At 44.7% G+C, this 19,855-nt stretch overlaps 1 protein-coding gene and 1 long non-coding RNA gene across 2 annotated transcripts in view; one reads left to right on the top strand and one right to left on the bottom strand.

Moving 5' to 3' along the window:
* Positions 1-706: 706 nt before the first annotated feature.
* LOC138739575 (uncharacterized) overlaps positions 707-19,855 on the top strand; it is a 28,651-nt gene continuing 9,502 nt past the window's right edge. The window contains exons 1-3 of the long non-coding RNA XR_011342325.1: positions 707-881; positions 2,207-2,269; positions 3,227-3,343. This is a non-coding gene — a long non-coding RNA (uncharacterized lncRNA). The remainder of the gene's footprint in view (positions 882-2,206; positions 2,270-3,226; positions 3,344-19,855) is intronic.
* Positions 6,214-19,855, bottom strand: part of LOC138739572 (gamma-aminobutyric acid receptor subunit gamma-3-like) — a 143,451-nt gene continuing 129,809 nt past the window's right edge. The window contains exon 6 of the transcript XR_011342324.1: positions 6,214-6,404. The gene's annotated coding sequence lies outside the window, so the exon portion shown is untranslated. The remainder of the gene's footprint in view (positions 6,405-19,855) is intronic.

The raw sequence follows: 19,855 nt of genomic DNA, 5'->3' as shown, positions 1-19,855 counted from the left end.
TTCACCCCTCTCTTTTCTCTCTCTCTCTCTCTCTCTCTCTCTCTCTCCAACTGAGACTGCTAGAAAGCTCATGTGACTCTTTCACTTGCCACAAAACCCCTGACCTTTTCCAGCAAGCAATAGGAGCTAGTCTTCTTGATCAAGCTGTTGACTTTAGGTAAACAAAGCCCGGATTGACATTTCTGTGAGCACTAAAGATAGTTGCAAAAAGCTTTTTAACAGACAGAGCATGTCCTCCTTGTTGCTTTAATGACTTCATTTCAATTAGCACCTACTTGTGAAATGTGCACAGCATTCTCTATAGTTTCTGTAAAGTCCACTGAATATGAATTTTTCAGTATTTCAAATAAAATCTGTTTTAAAATGTGTGTATGTATGTAACCTACTCTATCTAATTTTACCAAATATATATGTTCCATTACAGTATAAATTAAAATACTACAATTAGCCAAGACAGGAATAGAGGTAATAAATATAAAAGGGTTTGTGGCGATCCACTTACCAGCAATCCAACCTGCTCCCAAAATGGCAGATGTGCTGTGGAAATACGAGAAATTAACCTGCAGCCAACACTGGCTTTTTATCTGGGCTGATGACATCACTGATAGTGTCACTTCCTGTCTATGTGACAGAAGCATTGACCTATATAAGCCCAGCCTGCCAGCCTGGAGGTGTCAGTCTTGCACTAGATGCCACAGTGTATACATCAGCTTGACAACGTGTACAATGACATCTATAGTACCTCAGTATAAAGATAAATAAATAAATATTCACAGTTGCAATTAGTGCAAGAAAAAGTGACTTTCTTTGTTTCTTTTAAAAAAAGGAAAATAAAAAAAAATTAATAACCAAACTTCTACCTGTGCACAAGGTTAACTGAGGTAAGAAAAATATGCATGAGAATTGAGTGTTGACAACTAGAGACCAGACAGCACATCACTGGACCATCCCAACACCTTAGTTCTTTAGATTATGAAAATAACCCATGAATGGGCCCCAAATTTTATAGATATCAGACTCTGCATTTTTAATAAGGTATCTGATTTTTTTTTTCCAGAATTAAATAAGGTTTAATATCCTGTAAGCATTGAGTATGAGTTGATGGTGTGTTCTCTTTCCATTTTGACAAAATTATCTGTCTGGCTATCAAAGAGGTAAACGATTAAATTCACTTTTGTGTAGTGCAAACAAGGCCTTTGCTGGCCCTGGAGCAGTTTATGGTGAGGGTTAGCGGAATATGGAAAAGCTCAAAAGTCTGATTGCTATTGGGAAAATAAAAGCTGTTTTTGAACCTGGAAGTGCTGGACTTCAAGCTTCTGTACCTTCTCCCTGAAGAGAGCAATAACAAGAGTTTGTGACCATCGTTATGGGGATCGTTGATACTATGTTCCTCAGCCTCTAATATTACCATTAAATAGACACAGATTATATCACTCATCTACTCAGGAGGGGAAGGTTACAATGGACAAACAACAACCAACTGTAACTTTCTGGGATGTGGAGAGTTGATTCATTCTCCTGAGATCTTGTGGTTTCTCCTGGGTGTTCCAGTTTCTGTCCACATCTCAAAGCCCCACAGTTTGGTCAATTAATTGGTCACCAAAACTTCCCTCTTATGCAAACTTGAGGAGACACATGATCTAGTAGTCTTTTTGCTGTTATGTTTTGGACTATGAAATATGCTATATAAATAGCTCATGGGCTCATCCAGATGTCCTTTGCCCATATTCTAAATTTATTATTTATATTTACAGCATGGTAGAAGCAGATTCCAGCTATTAAGACGTGTGCCGCTCAATTACACCCAATTAGCCTAAACTCCGTACTTTTAAGGAGGTGTGGGAGGAAACTGGAGTGACTGGGGAAAACCCATGCAGGTCAAGGGGAGAACATACAAACTCCTTGCACAGCCATTCTAAACTGCACAAAGCCAATTCATCCAATACCACAATACTTACTGGCCTACGTTAGTTTCCATTTAATGTGATTCAATAATTGACAGATTTGCATTCAGTTCCCATCAAAGTGTGGTGCACTGGATATACTGTAGCCTTCCCTATCCCTACAGGCTCCCAGATTTGTGTCCTCTCCAAAGGTGAACTCTGGCTCATCTTGATTTTCTTAACCTCCATCACTGGGGTGCATAGCTCTGAGCCCTGAAGTTACCTATCTAAACCTCTGAAGTCTTTACCATCCTGTATTGCAGGGCAATACATCTGGGATTCTGCACAATTGTACAGGATGTTGGCGAGACTGCACCTGGGATGTGGTGAGTAGTTCTGGTCACCATACTATTAGGAACCTGGAACAGGTGCAGAAAAGAAGGCTTGCCTTATGATTGGATAGGCTGGACCTTTTTCCTCTGGAGCAAAGAAGACTGAGGGGTGATGTTATAGAGGTTTATAAAATTGTGAGGAGCATAGATAAGGTGGACGGTCACAGTCTTTATCCTATTTAGGGAAGTTTAAAACATGAGGGCATAAGTTTATGGTGAGGTGGAAAAATTTAAAGGGGACCTGAGGCTAAGATTTTTACACAAAAGGTAGAGGGTAAATGAAATGAGCTGGGGTAGAGGCAACACTTAAAAAAAAAAGTTGGTTAGTTAGGTTCATGGATTGGAAAACTTGGAAGTGCAGGAAAATGGGACCATTTCAAAAAGGACCTTGGTCAGAGAGGATGTGACTGGTGATGGGCCTGTTTCCATAATTCTACTACTTTACCACTCTTCAAGAGACTTAGTCTTTGATTAAACTTTTGATCTTTGGCCTCATTAATTTTATTCCCCCTCCCCCTTTCCTGCCCTTCCAGTTCTTTCACCCACACAGGTCCACCATCCCTCCCTCCCCCTCATTGCTGCTGTCCCCTCCCTCCTTTCTCCATTTATCATCTCCTGCCTTGCCACACACCCCCCTCCCCGCAGGCCCCCATCTTACCTTTTGTTTGGACGCTTGCCGGCATTTTCTTGTATTTTGATGAAGGGCTCAAACCCGAAACATCAGTGATGTATCTTTGCTACATAAGGGACACTGTTTGACCTGCTGAGTTTCTCCAGCCTCTTGTGTTTTTATTTCAACCACGGTGTCCACAGAACCTTGTGATTTACCTTAAATAATTTTTAATGTCACTGGCGTGTTTGAGCATGGTACCCTTTCAATCCATTTTGATATAAGAAACATTGTTGATTTTTATGTACCTCCAAGTGATGGCAAACTCTTCGCCCCAACAGCAACCTCAAGCTGCCTTGGTTAACAACTCTGACATGTAGACAATGAACAAAGGCTTCAAAGTGAACGAAATGGCTCCCACAAAAGAAGAAATGTCTTGGCAGAATCCAGGGAGCTCGGTGAGTAAACTGAAGTAATGCTAGCAGTAACTAGCCGAAACAGCTGTCAGCAGCTAACCAACATTTGAAAAGCACAGTGCTTCTATTTTTGTCTGGAGAGTGTTGGCTGTGAAGCAATCTGCTGAAATGCACAAGTGGCCATGGTGTTTTAGCTTTCAAGCAGTGTTTTGTTAAATAGTGGGGGTCTTAAATTCTTATGGTTTCTTTCTTGTCTTGTTCTCCATCCTGTTGAGCATTCAAGAATGGATAGCTGTGTCTGTATTCATGACCGCTACATTGCATTACATAGTTGGTGGTAAAGCCTTTCAAGGGCTTCATGTGTAGCTCTTACCGATGTCTACTGAGCTGTTCATATCTCTCTTTATGCTAACCCATCCCGCGCTCTTTGCTTTGTTTTGACATCATTTACATGACAGATTACTCTTTCGCTTTGACTGTGCCTTTATTCTGCTCGATAATCAAAGGATTAGAATAGAATGTCTCTTCTCTCCTTATTATTCCTCCCCACTACAATGGTCCTCAGAACCTAGAGGAGATAATTGTATAAAATCATTGTGGAATTTCCTGTTTGTCATATCTATTATTCCCACAGATAAGATTGAATGAGATAACATTGTAAATGAGTAAACGGATTCAAGAGTATATGCAAATATAATCCTCTAATTTTTTTATATACTTATCTTGCATATAATTAGTAAGTTGAATTCCCTATATAGCATTTTTACTGAAAAAAATACTTTTAATGACAGAAAAGGTTAAGAAAATTGGTCCTGAAAGATAAAGGGCCCCGAACTGGAAGTTTCATTGACCATTTCCACCCACAGATGTTGCCTGACCTCCTGAATCCCTTCTCCTTGTTTTCTCAAGACTCCAGCATCTGCAGCTAAAAATTATGTAAAATTATGTAAAGATGCTTGAATTTTATTCCCATCTTGGGATATGGATAGAAACAACATGTTAGCATTTGTTATGTGAAAACACACAGAAATGCAGGAGGAACTCAGCTGGTGTCTCAGTATCCATAGGAGGTAAAGATATATTACCGATGTTTTGGGCCTGGCCCCCTTCCTCAAGGAATAAGCAAACCACCAGTTAGCCACAGGAAGGATGGTCAGGTTATAGTTGGCCAAGAAGTGTTTAAAAGACCCTGCAGAATTCTAACCAAGATTAACCTGTATCAGAGTGATGGTAAAAACAAAGTGTGGAGGCGTTGTTACGAGCGCAGAGGACCCCAAAACCCAGCAGCAATAGATATTCACCAAGCCAAATGTTTACTTAAACAAAAGTTGATTTTAATTGTCTTTATACATGAAAACAGAATCAAACTTTAACTTATCTTTATTAACTTACTTTACCTAACTTAACCCCCTTCTAATACTAAGCCCACGTGTATGTAATGGTGTGTAAGTTCAGAAAAGTTCCTTGGTTCACAGTCCAATCTCACTTCTCATTCCTCCAATTTCACTGGTAGCAGGCAATTCTTATACTTTGCACAGAACTTAACATTTATAAAGTTCACAAGGCTTTGGTACAGTGTTTGCTTCATAGGACAGATATTGTGTGTGCAACAACATGGCCTGCCCACATGAGGACATTGTATGCCATTAAGCACAAAAAGAATTACTGGAGAAACTCAGCAGGTCAGGCATGGGTAGAAATGGACTCTTTATCAACACTCAGAAGGGGATCAAAGTATGCTCCTCCCCCGCTTTCCCTCTTTGTACCCATATTTTCAACCCATTCCCTCAAGCCTGATAAAGCATCAAGTCCCGAAATGTTAACTTTCCATTTCTAGCCATGGATGTTTTCTGACCTGTTGTCTTCTTCCAGCAATTCTTCATCTGCTGAAGATTCTAGCACTTGCAGCTCTTGGGCATAGTGAAGTCTTGAATGCCGGGGAGTTTGTCTGAGAGCGGACATCGACATTGGTTCACTCACCAGTCGCAACATTGCCATTACTGTTCTGTTGCTTTGAGGGCCTTGCTGGCAGTAGTCACAGGTCTTGGTATACAGAGGAGAGCAGGCATCATTGCTGCGCTGTAGGGGATGAATTCATGTGGGCTTTGGGTTTTTCATCTTCAAAATCTCTTTTCCTCAATCAGCCAGGACTGTGCTGGTGTTTTGAAAAGGTGATGGTGAATTTTACCATTGATGAGAAGTGATTCCTGGGAGATAGAAAATGGTCGAAGTTTCTGTAGGTCACATTGTGGGTTGTTTCATTTTGGAGGCTGGTGCATTACAGATGTCAAGTTTAAGAACCATGCTTCAGCAATGATGATCAAGAGTGTAGTTGAAGCCGGTTCCTTGTCAATACTTAAGTGTAGGTTAGATTTGGCCCTTGTGGCTAAGGGGATCAAGGGGAATGGGGAGAAGGGAGGAACCAGATACTGATCAGCCATGATCATATTGAATGGTGGTGTAGGCTTGAAGGGCCAAATGGCCTACTCCTGCACCTATTTTCTACGTTTCTATATGTAAGTTTTATGTGCCACTGAAATATTCTTCATTTGCAAATATGCCTTTTGGTCCTATTGCCCTGGATAAAATAAAATTGATTACAATGTTTCTGTACCACAGCAATAGTGATCATTTCATTATTCGCCATTCTCAATTCTAGTGAAAGTATCGCCTGTTTTCATTTCTGCAGTTCAATCCTTCCATCTATTCTCCTGACCTTGTTGCTCGATGCTAATCTGATATCCTGAAAACTCAATTTAAATCTTAAATTTAGACATACAGCATGGCAACAGGCCCTTTCAATCACAAGAGCTCATTCCGCCAAATTACACCCAATTGACCTACAACCCTGGCATATTTTTGAACAATGTGTGGCGCGAATCAAAGCTCTCAGAACTGGAGGGAGAACCCATGTTTTTTATTAGGTTATAACGAAGGATAGGGTCTTACAGTGGTCTTCAGTGGGGCTCAGGGTTTAGGCGCGAAACCTGGGTTATATATGGGTAGAAGGGAGTGGAGCTGGGGGGAGAAGCTAGCCATCAGCACGACCCATCACCAATGAATCTCCGTGCACTGCATCCATCCCTTCCTGCAGAATTAGGGTCTGTGGATGAAGACAGAGAACACAGATTCAGCAAGAAAAAAAAATCAAAATATATACAATTATTTAAAGATTTAAACGATCTGGGGGTGTGAAAATCCTGGAGGAGTGCCTCAGCACCAGGACTCCTTGGATCTCCTGGTCCCCTCGTACAGGAGGTACCTCTGGATCTATGACAGAGGGGGATAATTCTTCCTCCTGGACTGAATCTCCTGAGGCCCTGATTGGAGGTGGTAAGAAAGAGTTCTGGAACGTGGGTCACCTGATGCAACGGACTCTCTGTTCTGGAGATGGTCTCTTCCCTGCCATCTAAGTACTCGATGTGTATGTGAGGTGGCAAGGAATAGTATCACTCTCTCTATAAGGGCATTGGTCTTGCTTCTCCTCACATGCTTTCTGAGAAGGACCAGACCTGGTGTGGTGAGGCAGGTTGGGAGTGAGGTTCCCAATGCTGATCTTCTTTCAAAATTGAATGAAAGCTCGTGAGGAGTCGCATCAGTCACTGTACAGAGTAGCAACTGGATGGAGTGGAGAGCCATGTGTAGGACAACCTGCCAGCTTGAGTCTGGGAGGCCTCTTGATTTGAGCTTTCCAGACCGTGGCATTTTCTTTTTCAACTTGCCCAATTCCCCAGGGATTGTAGCTAGTAGTCCAGCTGTATGCAATGCCCCTTGCCAACAGGTACTGACATAGCTCCTCGCTCATAAATGATGAGCCCCGGTCGCTATGGATATAGCTGGGATCCCCGAACAATGTGAAAACAGAATCTAGGCCTTGATTACTGACAAAGTGGATGTGTCTGGACATGTTTAGTGAACGGGAAGCGGGAGTACTCATCAATTATGGAGAGACAAAATATATCCCTGTTTGTGGAGGGGAGAGGTCCCTTATAATTGACCCTGAGCCGTACGAAGGGCCAGGATGACTTGATCGGGTGCACCTTAGCGGGCTGGTAGAAGTGCGACTTGCACTCCGCACAGACCTGACAGGACCTGGTCATTTCCCTGATATCTTCCATAGAGTACCGCAGATTGGGTGCCTTGACAAAATGAGCCATATGGGTAACCCCTGGATGGCAGAGCTCATTATGCATAGACTGCAGTTGGCCAGTAAGTGCAGAGGCACAGCTTCCTCTGGATAAGGTATATGGAGGCTCATTAAGGGCACCTTGCTGATAGGCAATGTCATATTTGTAGGTGGAGAGTTCGATCCTCCACCTAGCAATTTTGTCACTCTTAATGTTGTAAACATAAATGTGACAGAGCGCTGGTCAGTGAGGAGCATAAATTTCCTACCAGCCATATAGTGCGTCCAGTGCCTGATGGCCTCCACAATGCCTTGAGCCTCTTTCTCCACAGAGAGATTCCAGAGCTCATGGCTTTGCAGGGTCCAGGAGAAAAATGCAACCGTCCTGCCCTCCTGGTTGACGGTAGTGGCCAGAGCCACATCCGAAGCTTCATTTTCCACTTGGAAAGGTACATTCTCATCCACCACATGCACGGTGGCTTTCGCAATGTGGCTTCAGACAGAGGCAAAAGCCATTTGGGCTTCAGCTGAGAAGGGAAATGTCGTGGACTTTAAGATGGAGCGGACCTTATTGGCGTATTGAAAGATCTACTGGGTATAATATGAGAAAAACACTAGGCATCTCCTCAAGGTTTTCATGGATCTTTGAATAGGGAGCTCTAACAGGAGGTGCATCCTATCGGGGTCAGGGTCGATAATACCATTCTCCACCACGTAGCCAAGGATAGCCAGTCATTTAGTCCTGAACACACACTTGCTGTGGTTATAAGTGAGGTTCAGGGCTTTTGCTGTGAGGAGAAAACTCTGGAGATTGGCATTATGATGGTGATGTTGTCGAGATAAGGGAAGGTAGCCTTCAACCTGTACTCATTCACCATCTTGTCCACCTGCCTCTGGAAGATAGAAACCTCATTGGTAATACCAAAAGGGACTCTCCGGAATTGATAGAGCCAGCCGTTTTCCTCAAAAATGGTATAGGGACAGTCCTCGGAACAGATTGGCAGCTGATGATAGGCAGTCTTCAGGTTGATGGTCGAATGGACCCGATACTGTGCAATATCATTCACTTTGACCGAAATTCAAGGAAGGGGCATGCATCCAGGAGTGGGAACCGATTAATTGTTTGGCTATAGTCAATGTCTATTTTCCCCCTTTACAACCACCAATTGTGCTCTCCACAGGCTAGTGCTGGGTTGAATGATTTTCTCCTCGAGCAGGCGTTGAGTCTCTGATTTTATGAACTCTCGATCAGCAGAACTGGACTGCCTGGTCTTCGTAGTAATCCAGAGACAGATTTGGGAAGAAAGGTGGTGGCTCGACATCAAGTGTGGAGAGGCTGCATGTGGGCTCCGATTTTAATGACCCTCTGTTCCGACCAGTTATGGGAGGGAGGGGACCAGAATACAAGGTCACTCTTTTAAAGCGATACAAGAAGTCAAGACCCAACAGTACTGGAGCACATAAATCATTAAGCACATACAACAAAGTTTACAAAACTCCCCCCACCCCCTTCAAAAGACAAATGTACAATACAATGTTCTGGAATACAAATGAGACACTAGAAATATACGGTATTAGAAGGATACAGTTTAAGTTTGTATTCCCGAACATTCTGAGAGTCTATGAAATTTTCTGTAGAGCCAGTGTCAATTAATAATCTAGTTGAGTGTTCGTTTACCTTGACAGTCACCATAGAGTTGCTGAGTTGATGAGGTCTGTCTTGGTCTAGAACCATCGATGCTAGTACCCCGGCGACTCCGTAGTCCTCCTCGTTTGAGTAGTCCCCTCCTTCCTTATGCGCCAGCAGGCAAGATGGCATCAACCTCACAGTGCTGCAAGATGGCCGCCCTTATTCCTCATCTGACAATGATGGTGCTAAATTTGAATCACGGCAAGATGATGCTGAGATCTTTGGCACCTTTTTCCAACTGCCACCTTCCTTCGGCAAGTGGCGCAGCAGGTAGGGTCTGGTGAATTCAGGGCTGAAGGTGATGGCTTGGGGTTGGTATAAGAGCCGGGAGCTATGCAGGCTGTGGATTTTCCAGGGGTTCCCTTCATGCATCAGAACCTCGCCCAGTGTTCCCTCTTACCGCAGCCAGAGCAGACAGAATCCTTAGAGTGAGGATGCTGGCTTCTTCTGTAGAGGAAGCACTCCCTAGTGCGGGAGTGCTCCCTCGCATGGGAGGTGGCTGCCATTAGGCCAGGGGTAGCAGGGGATGGCCAATCCTGGGAAGAGCGTTCACTGGGGAGAGCGTTGTTGTTGGCTTCGAGGTTGTGGGTCTCGAGCTGGGCCTGTTCAACATAGCTGGCCGACTCAAGTATCTCAAGTGGACCCCTCCAACGAGGGTGTGCCGGATCTGCTCTTCCTCACGAACATGGCCGGTAGACGTTTCATACTTCTTGACGAGAGTCCACGAATCAAGCAGCTAGTCGGCGATGGTCTCTCCAGGCTGTTGCCAATGTGGAGCAAGTCGCTAGGACCTCACTTTGTGACCAGGTACCGAGACGTCAAAGCCTCAATGGCCAGCAGCATCATAGGGTTGCACATTCCCGAATGACTGCATACCCTTTAGATCCTACGGTGGAAAGAAGGGCCGGCCTCTTGAGTTCATCCAAGTCTAACACGTCCTTGGTCACGTTCAGGTAGGCCCGGAGCAGTCCAGCCAGTAAGCAAACTCCTCGGTGGCATCTGGAGACTGAGGGTCGATCAGGAGTATACTCGGCTTGAGCAGATCTTCCATCTTCTTGTTAATAAGCTAATAAAATTGTGGCACGAATAAAAGCGCTCACATCTGGAGGGATGTTATATTAGCTTATAACAATGGGTAGGGTCCCACAATGATCTTCAGTGGGTTTTAGGGTTTAGGCGGGAAACCTGAGTCATGTAGGGGTAGATGGGGACAGAATCTGGGGGAGGAGCCAGACATCAGCACAACCCATCACCAGTGAATCTCAGATCGCTGCACAGTGGGAGGAAACTGGAGCACCGGGCGGAAGCCCATGCAGTCACAGGGAGAACATACAAACTCCTTATAGACAGCGATGGATTTGAACATGGGTCGCTGTGGTGCTGTAGCAGCATTGCGCTCATCGCTATGCTAACCGTTGCGAGGGATAGAGCTTCCACTCGAACATGATTGGGAGATTGGACCCATAATGTTTCAGCACGCGCTGGTTGGGCCACTCAGAGATCCCTTTACAATTTATTTGCATTATTATTAAAGTAAAATATGTTATGACCTCTTAAAGTTGACCATAAATAAGTCTTCTTTATATACTTGAGAGTAACCTAGAGAAGTTTTAATAATTTATCCATCAAAATAAGCTCTTTAATAAGGGCTTCCAGCCCCCATCTTTGACAAATCCAATGGAAAAGTCACTGAAAATCACGTTAAAATTTGTTCACGTTTCATTATGCATGTGTTATTTTTCAGTGGATCAAATCTGAAATTAAAATATGTTTAAAAACTCTTATGTGTGGAGGCTTAATCAAACTGTCTCGGGAGGTTCTGAGTGACGTCCTTTGGAACCTGTGGGGTTTTAAAAAGCTGCGTGTGACTGTTTGAGTAAATGACTTTCAATGAACTTCGACTCAGCTGCGTCTGATCTTTTTCTCATTCTTCATTTTGCACCGCAACACAGTTGCTACGTGTGCCTCCAAAAAATTTGAAAAGTCTCCCCTTGCAATCCCAAAAAGTTACCCTGAGAGTTCTAGCTGGGCTTGAAGTGGTTGTCTGTTCTGAGCAAATTAAATTTTAACTTATTATAAAATAAAACATAAAATTTCTGACAGATATGCCCTGACCTTTTACATAAATTTTGTCTGAGATATTATTGGCATATGCAAGAGGAACATTGCCCTTTCTGTCATTAAAGAGCATTATTAAAAGCAAATTTCAGCTGTACTGACAAAACAAGCAGTCTGATTACCCCAAAATATCACCCATAAATGACTCTTTGTGTGCTATTATGACCAAACATCTACCTGTCTGTTAATTTGTGTGATCTGGGGAAGATCTGTCTCGATAATCCTGAATTGTGGGGAGTATTGAGGTAAGGTGAACTATTTTGTAACCGTGTAAGAATACACCCTTCTCACTGTAGTAACTGTAGTGCCCCACTGTGTGGCGTATGTATATGTATGAGATTGTGTGAATAGTTTTCCATAAATGACGGAAGGCATGAGTAGGAAAAGTTTTTCTGGTAACGTTATCTCGCATCTTTAAGTTATTTAAAAGTCTCCACAAGAAACACAGAGACATAACATGGTGGCAGCGGTATAGAGAACAGGAATAAAGCCATGCAATTGATTGTAAGTCACTGAGGTATGAAGGGGCAGAAGAGAAAAAAAAACAAATTACTGGAAAAAATTTGCTGGAGCAACAGCGGTTCACCTAGTGATGGACGGGGAGGCTGAAGACGTTGAATCATTTAAAAAGTTTCAGCAGAAGTGAAATTTAACATTTAAAAGCTATTTTAAAAATGCAACAGCAAAGGAGAAAGTCAGTTATATACTTCTCTGGACAGGGGAGCGAGACCTTGACTTATTTAATAGCTGGGAGCTTACAGAGGTGGAGAAAAATGATCCAGAGTAGATATTTGCAACGTTGGTTTCTCACCTCGAACCCAGGTCTAATCATAAAATTAAATGCTATGAATTTCAAGGCTTAATGCAAGAAACTGATGAAACTGTTGATAACTTCCTCACTAGACTAAAAATTGTTGATGCAAAACACAGATTTGAGGATATAGAGGAAAGCTTAGTTGATCAACCAATGTGGGGGAGTGCCCATCCCGAAGTGCAAAAGTCTCTTATAGAGAAGGGTAGCTTGAAGCTGGCCGAAGCTACAGACATAGCCAAAGCCTTTGAAGCCCCGAGGATGCAAATGAAATCCGTATCTACGCAGACCCACCCGCAGCAAAGAGAAGGAAGGGTTGATGCTATAAAGAACACAATCAGAAAAGTGCAAAACCCCAAGACCTGAAGGAAGTGCGGCAGACAGCACTCCTTCGATGTCCGAAACAAATGACCCGCACACGGTTCTGAATGTAGAGCCTGTGGTAAAGCAAACCACTGGGCGAAGATGTGCAAGTCTGGTATGAAGAAAATAGTAACACCACTGAAGAGATAAGACAAGAAGAAGATCCACCACATAAAGGGAAACAACAATGAGGACTCTGACACCCAGATACTGGACATAGAATCCATACACTTCACCAGATGTTGGGTGAGATGAAAGAAGGAAGTGAGTCACAAACAAGGATCGAAATATAGAGGACAATCCAGAACAAGCCTATGATATTTAACCTAAAGGTCAACCTGGATACTGGATCACAAAGCAATGTCCTTTCACTCAGACTTTACCGCCTGATGTTCCCAGAGAACATAATAAAAGGGCATCCAAAAGTCAGTGCATTGGAAACAGCAAATGTCACATTAACGGCCTATGGTGGACCCAAGATCAAGCATCCTGGGAGAGCTAAGATCAATGGCTGCCATAAGGGAAAGAACATCCACTGTACATTCTATGTGGTAGATGCAGATAGACCAGCAATTTTAGGTCTGGATAGCTGCTGGGATTTGCAGTTGATCTCTGTCATTTATGAGATCCAGACGGAAAAGATATCCGAAAGGATCAACAGAAAACACAACAAAAAGAGGAAATGATTTCCACAGAAGTATTTGCCAGGTCATGGCACCCAGTGGGAGCAGACTTGTTCACCGAGAATCAAGAGTGGTATTTACCTGTTCCTACTCTAAATTTCCATTTGTCAAAAGGGTGAAAGACCTGAGAGCATCAACTAACACCTCAGAAATGCAAGCGCTCCTTGCTGAAGAAGGAATGCCTGAGAAAGTAATATATGACAATGGAACACAGTTTACATCACAAGAATTCAGAAAGCTGGCTGCAGAGTATGGGTTTGTTATCACTACATCATCCCCATACTACCCCAAAGGTCATGGGTTCATTGAAAGACAAGTGCAAACTGTGAAACACACTAGTTAAGTGTCGCAAAACACAGGAAGACCCATCCCTAGCTCTTCTATCATTACGAGCAACTCCTTTAAGGGTTGACATGAAGTCCCCGGCAGAACTTCTCAATGGCAGGAAATATAAAACAACTCTGCCAAGCAAAATACACCCTCCAGAAGACCAGGAGGAAACCAGAAGAAGACTGGCTGACATGCAAGAAGAAGGACACCAACATTATAATAAACATGCAGAAACGTTGCCAGAACTCTTCAGAAGGCAGCATGTGCATATTCAAGAGCCGATGTTGAAGACATGGACCCAAGCAAAGGCCATCAGAGAAGATGAGACACAAAGATCATACATTGTTGAGACAGACTCTGGCAATCATTGAGGAGGAACAGAATTCACATCTGGCCGACACAAGATGTGATGAAGCAGAAAGCTTTAATACCAGCAAAGCCTGCAACAACAATATCAAGTGAGGTGTCAAGTGAAGAGACCGCAACCACTTATATCAAAACAAGAGGGTTTTGTCCGCCCCTTGACGGGTCTTGTCTTTCATCCAGCAGAGTGTCTAGCCACCCTCCTCACCAGACAAGCATGGTGGGGGAGCTGGTTTAGTCATTGACCACCCGACCATGCGACAGGTAGTTCTGGGTTACATGGTAACAGTAACACTCAGATGAGTGACCTGACATGTATAATGTCCAAGACATCCCTCAAGACATGTCTAATTTCTATTACAGCGCTGGCGACCCAGGTTCAAACACGGCCCTGACTGTAATGAGTTTGTACATTCTCATCATGTTTGCATGAATTTCCTCCAGATATTCCGGTTTCCTATCACATTCCAAAGATGCATGAGGTTAGTAGATTAATTGGACACATGGGTGTATTTGAGCTGCATGTGTTCATATTACTGAGCTGTATCTTTAAATTAAATGAAAAAATTATAGTTTTTCTAAGAAATGTCTTATTAATAAGGAATGATAGACTATGGCCAAGATCAGAAGCAGATTGTCATTAGGAAGTCATTAGGAATTGAAGCCATGGTTAAAAAGTCTGGAGCACCCTGACCAAGACATTAGAAACCCAATGACAAGGCTTCACCTTCATTAGCCACATCAACAGAGAAAAAATTCTCCTCTAAGAGCACAGAGTTCTTTTCATTAGTAGAGATTTCATTTGATTTGGGCATTGTTTTCGGCACAGACGTGCAGGACGCAGGGCTGGATTCTGTGCTGCACTGTACGATGTTTTAACAACAATGCCTGGTTTACAGCTTGCAGGCAGCATACTCAATGCATGGGCTGGCCAGTTGTGAACATACCAGAATATACATCCAGACTACTTCATAAATTGACTGAAGGAATGAGTCTAATACAATAAAAACCCCTGGTATCTGGTACCTATGGGGATTGGTAGATGGCAGATAAGTGTATTTCTTGGTTGCTTGAGACTCACTCTTACAATGCCCAACTAACACACCTGCATTAAGAATAAAGCTTAAAAGGCAAAAGACAAAAATACTATACTGTATTTAAACTGAATAAACCAATTACATGAATACGGAAAACTTAATGCATTTTCCTTTATTTTCAGTCACATTCTTTGAAACCATTAATAAACCATCACTGCATCTGCAGATTCTTCCACCTCCATGGAGTCCAACGAAAGACAAAAAATAATATTAAAGGTAATTAGCGCCCCCTCTAATTTTTCAGATGAAGCCTCTAAACGGGACGACTCTTACTAAGCAGAGATAAAGAGGCAGTTTAAAAGAGTCACCCCAATAGCGAGCGGCATCAACCAATTATTCATCCTGGATGACACCCATTGCTGTTACACACAGTTTTATTTAAACAGCGGATACGAACAAAGTACAGCCAAGGCACTCCGCTGAATATTTTCCGCCATCCTCACCAAAGGTTTACATGGTACTTCAGAGAACATTTACTTTAACAATTTTAAACATATATATTTTATTTTATTTATTTTAATTTTTAAAATTTATTTTCCTCAATTTTTTTGCTGATTGCTTGAGGCAGTTGGTTGCTTGAATTCTGGATACCAGGGGTTTTACTGTATATAGCTGAACATACCAGTTATGTCAAGGAATGGAAAACCTCTGCTCAAGGCTTAGAGAATATTTTTTCCCACCATAATTGTGAATTGGAGGTCTCCAAACCCTGCGTCGGGCATAAATTGAATTACAATTAGTTTCTAAATTTGAAATCTGATCATTCTGCTTGTACTGGTTGTTAAATAAGCCTGACGGCCATTAATTATGATGTATATAGTAAAAATATGTTCCACACGATAAAGATGAATTGGGATCTCACCAAGTTTCTATATTTACACCACTTTGTGTCTGTACCTGAAAGTCTCGAGGCAAGGGCTCATTTCTGAAGATAAGAAAATCTTTGCATTCTTGCCTAAAGCAATTATTTTCATGTGGAATGCAGTTCCGATTATTAATTTACACAGTATGATATTCTCATCAGATTATTTTTTTCTAAAACTTGTCAGCAAAATCAAGATTACAGCCTTGAACAAAACATGACCATCTGCCAGCATGAAAAACCTTCAATTCTAACAGCAGGAAGTCTCCTGATGGATCCAAGCTACTTATTGCATGGATGTTTCAGTCAGCTCCTTCCCCATTGACAATTTCTATGCTTTGTGAGCATTTATAGATTCTCTGATTCTGGTGTGTTTCACTTTCATGGGAAGTTTCATTCATCTTTAATCACTTTGAAAGGACCTTTAAATTTGGCCTCTTCCTCAAGGTTAAAGGTTAGTCATGGGCCCCAGTTGTGCTTGCTTTTTTGTTAGCTATGTGGAGCAAACAACGTTACAAGCCTACACAGGTAAGGCTCCTCCACTCTTCCTCTGCATCATTGATGACTACATTGGTACTGTCATCTGCACCCATGATGAGGTCATCAGTTATTATCCACTTTGCTGTCAACTTCCACCCAATTGCTCCATCTCTTACAACAATCTCTCCTTTCTCGATCTCTATAGCCGCTTTCAGGTGGAATAGCTGGGAGTATGCGGCTCTAGAGCCGGCAGCGGGTGCAGGCGAAGTGACATTAAGGTGGCAGCGCTGAAGGCACTGACCAGGGACATCCCTCATGACCTCAGGCGCTCTACGATGGACGTGCAAGTCAATGGGCAGGTAACAAAATGCCTGCTCAATAGTGGCAACACCAAGAGCTTCATTCACCTGAGCGTGGCCCATTCCCTGAGATTAAAATCCACCTCACCACCTGCTCGATCACCCTCGCCGCCAAGGATAAGACTGTTGGTACCCTCGGGTGTTGATCAGCTGATATAACTGTGGGAGGGGAGACTTACATGGGGTTCAGGCTCCTGGTCATGGCCAAACTCTGCGCCCCAGTCCTCCTGGGCCTAGATTTCCAGTGCCACCTGCAGAGTGTCACCCTTGCCTTCGGTGAGCCCCAACCTCCACTCATGTTACACAGCACGCCAACCTACCAGCCTCGGCCAACCTGCGGCCTTTCCATGCTACGCATCACCCCACCAGCGCTCTTCCCACATCTTACGCTAGGCTGTAAACCAATCGCTGCCAGACATAGGCACTATTACGCTGTAGACGGAGACTTCATCAAGGCGGAGGTGCGGTGACTCCTGGCGAAAGGTATCATAAAGCCCATTACCAGCCCTTGGAGAGGCCAAGTCCTGGTGGTCAAAGGGGGAAGTAAGCCGAGGATGGTCGTGGACCATTAACCAGTACACCCAACTGGATGCCTACCCCACCCTAGGATCGCCGACATGCTCAACGAGATAGCCCGCTACCGGGTTTTCTCCACAATTAACCTGAAATCAGCGTATCACCAAATCCCCATCCACCCAAAGGACAAGCCCTACACTGCCTTCAAGGCAGAAGGGCGCCTGTACCAGTTCCGCCGAGTTCCCTTTGGGGTCATGAACAGGGTCTCCGTCTTCCAGCGTGAGATGGATCGCATGGTAGACCAGGACAAGCTAAAGGCGACATTCGCATATCTGAATAATGTCACTATCTGTGGCCATGACCAGCAGGACCATGATGCTGACCTGGAAAAATTCCTCCAGATGGCTGGGGAGCTGAACCTCACTTACACCAAGGAGAAGTGTGTGTTTAGCACCACCTGCCTCGCCATCCTGGGGTACATCGTGGCCCATGGAGTCGTTGGGCCAGATCCAGAAAGGATGCACCCATTAATGGAGCTACCTCTTCCTCCCACGCTAAAGGCCCTCCGCAGGTGCCTTGGCCTATTCTCTTATTACTCACGGTGGGTCCCTCGCTTCTCGGTCAAGGTCTGCCCACTGACCCGAGCTACAACATTTCCCCTCCCACCTGAGGCACAGGCAGCCTTCATCCACATCAGGCAGGACATCGCTGATGCCACAATGCAGTCCGTGATGAGGACTCCCCCTTCTAGGTGGAGAGCGATGCCTCCGAGGTAGTCCTCGCCGCTACCCTCAACCAAGGGGGGCACCCGTTGCTTTCTTTTCATGGACCCTTCACAGCTCCAAGCTAGGGCATTTTGCCATTGAAAATGAGGCCCAGGCGATTGTGGAAGGGGTCCGCCATTGGCGCCACTACCTGGCCGGCAGGAGATTCACCCTCCTTATAGACCAGTGGGCCGTGACATTCATGTTTAACACTACCCACAAGAGCAAGATCAAGAACGACAAGATCCTGCGCTGGAGAGTTGAGCTGGCAACCTACAGCTATGACGTCCAGTACCATCCCGGGAAGTTTAACAACTCCCCCGATGCCTTCTCTCACACCTGCGCATCTATGCATGACGACAGGCTGCAGGCATTGCATGAGTCCCTCTGTAATTCGGATGTTACCAGGTTGTACCACTTCATTAAGTCCCAGAACCTGCCATATACCATCAGGGACATCAGGGATATGACTGAGGCCTGTCGGGTCTGTGCGGAGTGTAAACCCAGATTCTTCCGCTCGCCCCGGGGCCATGTCATAAAGGCCACTCAGCCCTTCGAGAGTCTCGGCATGGACTTCAAAGGGCTCCTGCCTTCCACAAACTGAAACATTTACTTCCTCATGGTAGTGGACGAGTACTCATGCTTCCCTTTCGCTATCCCTTGCCCAGACACCTCCATGGCCACCGTCATCAGGACCTTGGGGCATATCTTTACCATGTTTTGCTACCCCGCTTTCATCCACAGCGAGCGGGGGTCTAGTTTCATGAGTGACGAGCTGCACCAGTACCTGACGGCAAGGGCATCGCAACTAGCCGCACAACGGGTTATAACCTGAGAAGCAATGGCCAAGTGGAACACGAAAATGGGGTTGTCTGGAAGGCAGTCCTCCTGGCTCTCAAGTCGAAAGGGTGGGCTGTTGATTATTGGCAGGATGCCCTGCCCGAGGCACTTCATGCCATTCGGTCACTGCTATGTGCAGCTACCAATGAAATCCCTCATGAGGTTCTGTTCACATTCCCCAGGAAGTTGGCTACTAGAATGTCCCTCCCAGCATGGCTTACGTCCCTGGGACCAGTGCTCCTGTGTAAACAAGTACGGATACACAAGGCCAAACCCCTGGTCGAGCAGGTCTCCTCCTACACACGAACCACTACTACGCCTATGTTAGGATCAGCGGTGGCTGGGAGGACACAGTCTCAACCAGGGACCTGGCACCAGCAGGCACACCCACCACTCCACGTCATCCTTCAGCCCAGGACGACACCAACCGGGCATACATCCCCGTCCCCAGGCAGCTATGGGGCATGCAGGACCTACTTGAACACCAATGGCCCGCTTCATCCCTGAGGAATGAACCTGCCCCCCACTCACCCAATATGACTCGACCCTGGCCCCCTTGGCCACCCCATACCAGTCACACTATTGTATTTTGTATAGTGGGTACGATTCCTTGAAACTGCCCCCCTCCGTGACAAATTTAAAGAAGGGGGTGATACACCACCAGCCAACTGCAGGGGGAAACATCTCTACCTGCAGGAGTATACCGTCGGCCTACTGCACGGGGCAACCTCTGTACCTGCAGGAGTGTAAGGGGACAGGACAACACCTGGCCAGCTGTCAATCAGTCAGCCTGAATGGATCAAGCCCCACCCGGTCGGGTGTCAATCACCCTTCGGGATATAAGCCTGCGCCAGCCTCCCGAGGCCTCACTCAGAGTTACTGCAGGCACAGCCAGCCTGGCTCTGTGGAAGTCTTTGTGGATAAATGCCTTTTGTACTTTACCTTGTGTGTGTCTGATTCTAGCCAACAGCGCACCACAATAATTATAATTACTCATGAGATGTATTCGAATTCTCACTTGTAGTCCTGGGCCCAGTGCAATCTTATTTGTTCGAAGGGGACCAGTCATCATTTATCACATAGTGCATGGTGGGGAAAGATTGTTGGGTATAAGCCTGCCCTTTGCTGGACATCATGACGTGGACGTCATGA

Source organism: Narcine bancroftii, chromosome 7, assembly GCF_036971445.1.
Source record: "Narcine bancroftii isolate sNarBan1 chromosome 7, sNarBan1.hap1, whole genome shotgun sequence".
NCBI lineage: Eukaryota > Metazoa > Chordata > Chondrichthyes > Torpediniformes > Narcinidae > Narcine > Narcine bancroftii.
Note: the sequence above shows the minus strand (reverse complement) of the source record. Positions and strands in the feature narration are given on the sequence as shown.